This window comes from Piliocolobus tephrosceles, chromosome 6 (genome assembly GCF_002776525.5).
Source record: "Piliocolobus tephrosceles isolate RC106 chromosome 6, ASM277652v3, whole genome shotgun sequence".
Lineage (NCBI taxonomy): Eukaryota > Metazoa > Chordata > Mammalia > Primates > Cercopithecidae > Piliocolobus > Piliocolobus tephrosceles.
Window position 1 is genome coordinate 47,176,440 of NC_045439.1, and position 9,647 is coordinate 47,186,086.

The window sequence follows — 9,647 nt, forward strand, 5'->3', positions numbered from 1 at the left end:
AACCAAGTATTAGTTAAGAATCTACTATGTGTCAGTGGGCGTGGTGGCTCATGCTTGTCATCCCAGCACTTTGGGAGGCTGAGGTGGGCGGATCACTTGAAGTAAGGAGTTCGAGACCAACCTGGCCAACGTGGTGAAACCCCATCTCTACTTAAAAAAAAAAAAAAAAAAAAAAAAAATAGCCGGGTATGGTGATGGGCACCTGTAATCCCAGATACCTGGGAGGCTGAGGCAGGAGAATCACTTGAATCCAGGAAGTGGAGGTTGCAGTGAGCTGAGATCATGCCAGTGCACTCAAGCCTGGGTCACAGAGCAAAACTCCATCTCAAAAGAAAAATAAAAAAGAATCTACTATGTGTCAAACATCATCAAACATAGATGGGAATGTAAAAAATAGACAGTAGTGCCCCCTTTATCTGCAGGGATGTGTTCCAAGACCCTCAGTGGATGTTTGAAACCGTGGATAGTACTGAACCTTATAGGAACTATGTTTTTACCTATATATACATACCTATAACAAAGTTTAATTTACAAATTAAGCATAGTAAGAGATTAACAACAGTAACATAAGAAAGTCGAACATTTATAACAACATCCTGTAATAAAAGCTATATGAATTTGGTCTCTCTCTCTCCCTGTCTCTCAAAATATCACATTGTACTGTACTCACCGTTCTCTTGTGATGATGTGAGATGATAAAATGCCTACATGAGAAGATGAAGTGAGGTGAATAACACAGCATTAGGCTACTATTGACCTTCTCATGATACATTAGAAGGAGGATCGTCTGTTTTGGATGATTCTAAATCATCAAGCTATGAAACGTCAATGGTTGAATATCAGGAGCCGATGATGTCTGGAAATTTCTCTTTAATATTTTTGAACCACAGTTGACCACAAGTAACAGAAACTATGGAAAATGAAACTCCAAAGGGGGGACTACTATATTGCAAACTATTTACCAGGCTCTAATATATATCATATAAATGCTATTATAAATATCTGTTGGAAATAATTTGTTGTTCAAATGATACTTTATGACCATTCTAGGTTCTTAAAAGAAATAATAAGATATATGCATCTGAACTTTTAAAGAACTGTATGTACATTTCTTGGGGGACATAAAAGTACTGACCTTTGTTCAAGTAGGCAAGATACACAAAACTCTCTTGTGTTGTCAGTCACAATAAAAGCATGGAAAGGTTAAAGGGAACAATGTGAGTACTTGAAACATGCGATGCCAAAAGAAAAATCTTGGCTTGATATAAAATACCAGTGATTTATATGGCCTGGTGAGTCATGTGTATCATATCTGGGTTATGTACCCATAAATATTGGCTTAAAGGCAGTCAGACTATTTAGACTGTCATCACTAAAATCATCATCACATGTCAGTTCTGCCTAAATTGAAAAGCAAAAACTGAAATACAGTAGCACAGTGAATTGACAACATACAAAATTTCTGCTGTCCTACACTTAAATTCCCAAAGGTAATGTTACAAGAGGGTGTTTAAAAGCCCATGAAGTACTCCTTGTAATTCTATCTCATTTGGATGTATCTTTCTTAGTTATTTAAGGTTAGTTGGAAACCTCTAGGGGCAAGAATTTTCACTGACTTCTCAATACAATTCTTTAGATGATGTAAATCATAACCCACCACATCTGAAAAGAGCCAAGTTAATCAAATACCACATATACAAAGAAAACGTAGTGTGTCAAACCCTATTATAAATGGCAAGAAATGTAAATAATAGCTACAATTTATTAACCAATTGCCATTTCCTAGAATCTTTATCAATCCTGACGATATCCCTTCAAGGTAGGTGTTATTGCCTATATTTTACAGATGAGAAACAAAAGCTCACAGAGGTTAAGCCACCTGTCCAAATTTGTAGAGAAAATGAGTAGATAGAATTTGAACCCTGTCTGATACAATTTTTGCTGTTTTTTAATAAATATATAAAGCAGATAAGATTTTAGAGGTTCTTTAGAGTTGGGAATTTTGCCTATGGGAGAGTTGTAAATTATTATGGCTAGAGGGAAGACTGTGACAAACTTATTTTCTCAAAATAGCCACAACAATATTTCTAGTCCTGTATGCTCTTCTAGAACACATGTGTTCTAGAACATACATGTTCTAGAAGAGCAATTCCATTTCCCTATGATGAATTGGAATAGATGCCCATTTTCCTTAAAGTTAGGTATGCATTTGTAACTGCTTTAACGATAGAATAAGGCAGAAGTGGCACTACAGGACAACTGAGGTTAGGTGTTAGAAGGTGTTAACTAACAGAAGACAGAGAAAATTGCAGACTAAGGACGTTAGAAAATCTGCTTCATAAAAGCTATTAGAACACTGGCAAAAATGGTCACAATCAGGTTTTTTTCAGAACTCTGAAAATTAGATTATGGGCTTGTGGCAATATCAGAAACATTTATTCAAGAAAAATCATTGAATAATGGTAAGAACAGTGTGTTTTAACTTGCCTTATTTCCGTACTCCGCACACTCCCTCTCCCAGTTTCATGGTATGCTTAAAAATGAGCAGCCTGCAATTACAGCAAAAATTAGCAGCCTGACAACCACTGGAAGATGCAGAATAGGAATGGGCCTCCTTCAAAGCCCCATCTCCAGAGAATTGTCATTGTTTGACCTGCCTGGTGGTTCCCTAGAAGACCCCATTCTCAAGGCTGCCTTTATTGACATGACTCAGAGCTTGCTCAGCACAAACAGCCTTTACCTTCCAAATATTTATCAAAAATTCAACGATTGTTTAATGTCATGGAAACCTGAAGCAATGGATAACAGCTGAAGCAAACAATAGGCTAACCAAAAAGCTTAAAAATAAACGTTGGAGAATAATGTGTCCATAGGGGACTTTGAAAAGTGCCAGGCATATTCCTGAGAATCTAGAAGGCTATGTGAATGTTTAAAGCTGTGTGTATGCCCAGGGATGTGTACATGGTCGTGAAAGACCTGAGAAAGCCCTAAGCTGTCACCTCTGGCTAACTTTAAGGGTCTACACAAGCAGGCAATAAAACCTAAGGCAGAGGTGTATACTGCCTGATTGAGTGTGTCCCAATATGTACACAGAGCTCCTTAACAAGCACCGGGAGACTTATTGTTTCTGAGTGTTCAAGGAAGTTTCTGTCCCAGGATTAGCACTACTAAGCTAACTAAGCAGAGACTTCAGTAGTCACACATGACAAAGAATGCAGACTTTATAGAATTTGTTCAGAGAAGTTGCTAAACAAACAACAATAACAAACCCCTGGGAAGAGAAGAGAATCTGATTCCTAGAGTTGCCATGTTACATTATTTAAAACATTTATTTTCAACAAAACGTTACAAGACATGGTGTATTAGGGTTTTCCAGAGAAACAACCAATAGGACGTGTGTGTGTGTGTGTGTGTGTGTGTGTGTGTGTGTGTGTGTGTTTAGCCTAAGAAAATGGCTCATGCTATGATGCAGGCTGAGAAATCCCATGATTTCTGCCATCTACAAGCTGGAGGTCCAGGAAAGCTGATGCTGTAGCTCCAGTCTGAGTCCAAAGGCCTAGTAGTACTGATGGTGTAAGTCCCAATTTGAAAACAGCAGAAGACCAATGTTCTAGCTCAAGCAGTCAATCAGAGAGAAAACACTCTCTTCATCTGTCTTTTTGTTCTATTCAGGGCCTTGACAGATTGGATGATGCCTACCCATATCAAGAAGGCAATGTACTTTACTCAGTCTACTGATTCAAATGCTAACCTTATCCAGAAATATCCTCACAGACACACCCAGAAATAATGTTTACTAAATACCTGAGCATCTCATGATCCAGTCAAGTTGATGCATAAAATTAACCATCACCTATGAAATAAAACCAGAAGGTATAATTCATACATCAGAAGAAAAAACTGCAGATAGAAACTATCCTGAGGGAAAATCAGGTATTGGACTTACTAGACAAAGGCTTTAAATCAGCTCTTTAAAATATGTTCAAAGAATCAAGGAAACTCATGTCTAAAGAACTGAAAGAAAGCATGAGAACAATGATTCACCGAAAAAAGAATATTAATGGAGTTAGTGATTATAAAAAAAGAAACAAATTGAAATCCTGGAGTTGAAAGTATAGTAGTTGAAATTAAAAATTGACTGGAGGGCTCCAGCAGTATATTTGAGAATCAGTGAATTTGAAGATAAATCAATTGATATCACCCAGTCTAAGGAACAGAAATAAAATAGAGTAAAGATAAATAAATAGAGCCTCAGAGATCTATAGGACACCATCAAGTGGACCAGTACATTCTTAATAAAAGTCCCATTAAAAAATGAGAGAAAAGTATGAAAGAACATTTGAAAAAAAGCCTAAAACCTCCAAAATTTGATGAAAAACTTTAATGTTCACAGTTAATAAGATTAATAAACTCCAAGTAGAAAAAAACTCAGAGAGAGACGCAACATAATCAAACTGCCAAAAACCAAAAGCAAAGAAGGACTATTGAGAGCAGCAAGACAGAAATGACTTACCACATACAGAAATGCTCAATAAGATTTACTGCTGATTTCTTTTCTAAAAATATACAAGCCAGAAGTCAGTGGGATGGCATGTTCAAAGTGCTGAAAGGAAAAGATTGTTAACCAAGAGTTCTATATCCAGCAAAACCGTACTTCAAAAATAAAGGAAAAACGAAGGCATTCTCAGATAAAAAGAAACAAAACTTGAGAGAATTTTTTGCTAGAAAACCATCTCTACAAGAAATGCTAAAGGGAGTTCTTCAGACTGAAACAAAAGGACACTAGAAAGTAACTTGAGTCCATGTGAAGGAATAAACAGCATGAGTACCTGTAAAAGTAACTGCATAAGTAAATATAAAAGACAGTATAAATGTATTTTTTGCATATAATGCTTTTTATCCTATCTGATTTGAAGAACAATCGCATAATGCAATAATTATGAGCCAGTGCTGATCAGAATACAATGTATAAGGATTTGATTTGTATGATAATAACAGTGCAAAGGAGAAAGGGTAAATCACTGTCTTCCACTATGGTTGAACTAATGTAAATTAGTGTAAAAGTGTTTCTATTCCTCCACAGCCTCACCAGCATCTATTGTTTCTTGACTTTTTAATAACCACCATTCTGACTGGCATGAGATGGTATCTCATTGTGATTTTGATTTGCCTTTCTCTAATGATTGGTGATGCTGAGCCTTTTTTCACATGTTTGTTGGCTGCATAAATGTCTTCTTTTGGGAAGTGTCTGTTCATATCCTTTGCCCACTTTATCATGGGGTTGTTTGTTCTTTTTCTTGTAAATTTGTTTACATTCCTTGTAGATTCTGGATATTCGACCTTTGCCAGATGGGTAGATTGCAAATTTTTTTTTCCCATTTTGTAGGTTGCCTGTTCATTCTGATGATAGTTTCTTTTGTTGTGCAGAAGCTCTTTAGTTTAATTAGATCCCATTTGTCGATTTTAGCTTTCATTGCAATGAAGCAAAGATTTTCTATACAATTAAAAGTGGGATGCTATTAATCTGAATCAGATTGTTATAATTAAGATCTCAGTTGTAACTTCTGAGACGATCACTAAGAAAATAACTCAAATAACATATGTGGTAAATGAAATGACAAAGGAATCAAAATAGTATACTAGAAAGTATCTCTTTAATATTAAAGAAGGCAATGATGAAGGAATAGAGAAATAAAACAGACATAAGACATGTAGGAACCAAATAGCAAAATGGTTGGCATAAATCCCATCTTTTCAGTAATTACATTAAATAAGGCAGAGATTAGTAGCATGGGTAAAAACCAACAGAATCAAATCGTATTCACTTAGCAAGAGAGACATCTAAGATTCAAAGACATGAAGAATGTTGAAGTTAAAGAGATGGAAAAAGGTATACTGTTCAATCAGTAAGGAAATGAGACTTGGGGAGGGTATATTAATATCAGAGAAAATAGACTTTAAGACAAAGATTATTATTGAGACAAAGGAACATTTTATAATGATAAAAGAGTCAATTTATCAATAGGATATAACAGTTATAAACATATTTTCACTTAACAACAAATCCCTAAAATATATGAAGGAAAAACAGACAGAATGTAAGGGGAAAATTAACAGTTCAACAGTAATATTTGGGTACTTCAATACTCCACTTCCAATAATGCATAAAACAATTAGACAGAAGATCATTCAAATAAACGTAAATAACACTATAAATTAAGCCTAGAAGACTTGAACAAGAAGATAAACCAAGTAGACTCAACAAATATTTATAGAACACCCTACCCAACAATGGAAAAATAGACATTCTTCTCAAGTGCACATGAAACATTGTCGAGGATAGAACATATGTTAGGCCATAAAGCAGTCCAATAAGTTTAAAAGGATTGAAATCATGCAAAGGATGTTCTCTGACCACAATATAATGAAATTAGGGGTCAATAACAGAAGAAAATATTAAAAAATTTCAAATATGTAGAACTCAAACAACATGCTGTTAGTCAATGGTTCAAATAATAAATCACAAGATAAATTATAAAATACTTTGAGATTATTGAAAACAAAAATACAACATGTCAAAGCTTATGGGATACAGCTCAAGCAGTGCTTAGAAATTTGTAGCTCGAAGCCTATATTAAAAATTAAGAAAAATCTCAAATCAATAACCTCCTTTTCCTCTTAAGACTCTAAAATGAGAAGAGTAAACAAAGCCACAAACAAGCAGAAGTAAGGAAATACAAACACTAGAATGGAAATCAGTGAAGAGGGAATAGAAGAACAAAGAAGAAAAATTTTTTTAAAACCTAAAAATGGTTCATCAAAGAGATCAACAAAATTGAAAACCTTTAGCTTGACTGGCAAAAAAAAAAAGAGAAGACTCAAATTACTAAAATCTGAAATGAAATAGAGGACATTACTAGCAATTCTACAGAAATAAAGAGGATTATAAAGGAACACTATAAACATTTGTATGCCAACAAATTAAGTAGTTTAGATGAAATGGGCAAATTTTTAGAAAAATGTAAACTATTGAAACTTATCTATGGAGAAATATGAAATCTGAATAGATCTAGATCGAATGAAAATATTGATTTAGCAATCAAAAAACATCCTATACAGAAAAACCTAAGAACCAATGACTTCAAGGTTGAATTCTACCAAATATTTAAGTAAGAATTAACACCAATCACTCACAAACTCTTCCAAAATGTAGAACATTTGGAACACTTTTTTCCAAGTCATTCCATAAGCCAGTATCACTGTGATACCAAAACCAGACAAATATATCACAAGGAAAGAAAATTACAAACATATATTCCTTATGAATGAAGATGTAAAAACCCTAAAAAATACAGCCATGTGCCGCCTAACAATGTTTCTATCAACAATGGACTGCATATATGACCGTGGTCTTAGCTGAAAAATTGTTATTGCCTAGAGACCATGTAGCCATCATAATGTAGTACAATGCATTACTCACATGTTTGTGGTGATGCTGGTGCAAACAAACCTATCGTGCAGCCAGTCATATAAAAGTATACCACATGTATACTATACAATAATTGATAATGATAATTGTTACTGGTTTATGTATTTACTATACTATAAGTTTTATCATTATTTTGGAGTGCTCTCTTTCTACTCATAAAAAAAAAAAATGACAAAGTTAGCTATGAAAACAGCCTCAGGCAGGTCCTTCAGGAGGGATTCCAAAAGAAGGCATTGTTATCATAGGAGACAACAGCTCCATGCATGTTATTGCCCCTGAAGACCTTCCAGTGGGACAAGATATGGAGGTGGAAGACAGTAATATTGATGATCCTGTGTAGGCCCAGGCTAACGTGTGTGTTTGTGTCTTAGTTTTTAACAACAACCAAAAAGTGTAAAAGTAAAAAATAAAAGAATTTAAAAATAGGAAAAAGCTTACAGAATAAGGATATAAAGAGAAAACATTTTTGTCTGTACGATGTGTCTGTGTTTTAAGCTAAGCATTATTACAAAATAGTCAAAAAGTCAAAAAAATTTATAATGTAAAAATGTTACAGCAAGCTAAGGTTAATTTATTATTAAAGAAACACAAATATTTTAAAATAAATTTAGTATGGCCTAAGTGTACAGTGTTTATAATCTACAGTACTGTATAGTAATGTCCTAGGCTTTCACACTCACCCACCACTCACTCATTGACTCACCCAGAGCAACTTCCAGTCCTGCAAACTCCATTCATAACAAATGCCCTATACAGGTGTACAATTTTTTGTCTCTTACTGTATTTTTGCTATACCTTTTCTATGTTTACATATGTGTAGATGCTTACAGTTGTGTTACAGTTACCTACAGTATTCAGTACAGTAACATGTTGTACAAGTTTGTAGCCTACGAATAATGGACTATTTCATATACCCTAGGCGTGCAGTAGGCTATGCCGTCTAGGTTTGTATGTGTATACTCTATGATGTTCACACAACTAGGAAATCGCCGAATGATGCATTTCTCAGAACATATCCCTGTTGCTGAGTGACACGTGACCGTGCTAACAAGCCAAATCCAGCAGCATGCAAAAATGGTTAGAGTCATAATCATTACAGCTATAATTATTTGGAAGTTATCAGAGGAATGCAAGTTTGTTTTAACGTCTTAAAACCCATCAATGTATGACACCATGTGAATAGATTAAAGGACCAGAATCATATGGATTTTATTCATTTGTTTGTTCAGTCATTTGGTCACAAATATTTATTGAATTCCTACCATATGTCAAGACCAGAAAACAATCAAGAACAAGACAGACATGGTTCTAGCCCAAAAGAGTTTACAATTTAATGTAGCGCTTTTCAAACTTTCTTTACTGTAACCTAGCCCAAACAAATATGTTTGGTGGTGGGAGGGGGGGGAATTGCTTCACTTTACACATACATAATATTTTATATATTAATTTATATATTTATATGCTTATATACACAAAAAGTTGAAAATGAAACTACATAGACATCCTTACTACATGGTATACACTCTCCTGTTTTATATTATTTCACTCTTTTTAAAACTTTTCATTATAATTTACAGTTTGATTTTACAACTCACTAACAAGTCACAACCCACAGTTTGAAGAACTCTTCTGTAGAGGAGAAACTGATGAATCCATGAGCAATTACAATGTAGTGTGATGAGACGAGAAAGAGTCGAGTGCTAAGAGAGCATTGTGAAGTAAACATACAGAATCCTCCGAGATCAGAATAAGTCAAACAGTCACAAAGCATACAATTATTATATAAAGTCCTATGATATAAATATGCATATATGATTTTGAATTGAATCAAAGTTAACAGGGAGGAGAAAGTTGGTGCTTGTGTCCGCGCATAGATTTCAAGCAGAAACAGCATATTGTACAAAGGATTGGGAAAGAACTTATGAAGTCCCAGAGCAACTTCAAATAACTCAATAATCCCTTGTTATTTTATGTGGGAATGGGAGGTAAAGTAATAAGACAGGTGGGCCTTAGTAACTGAGATTCTTGCTTGCCATGTCAAGGTTTTACTGAAGACAGTCAATAGGTTATTTCAAGAGTAAACCAGGAAATGATAGAATTAGATAGGCATTTTAGAAAGATTACACTCATGGAAATGTGGATTTGGACTAGAAGGCAG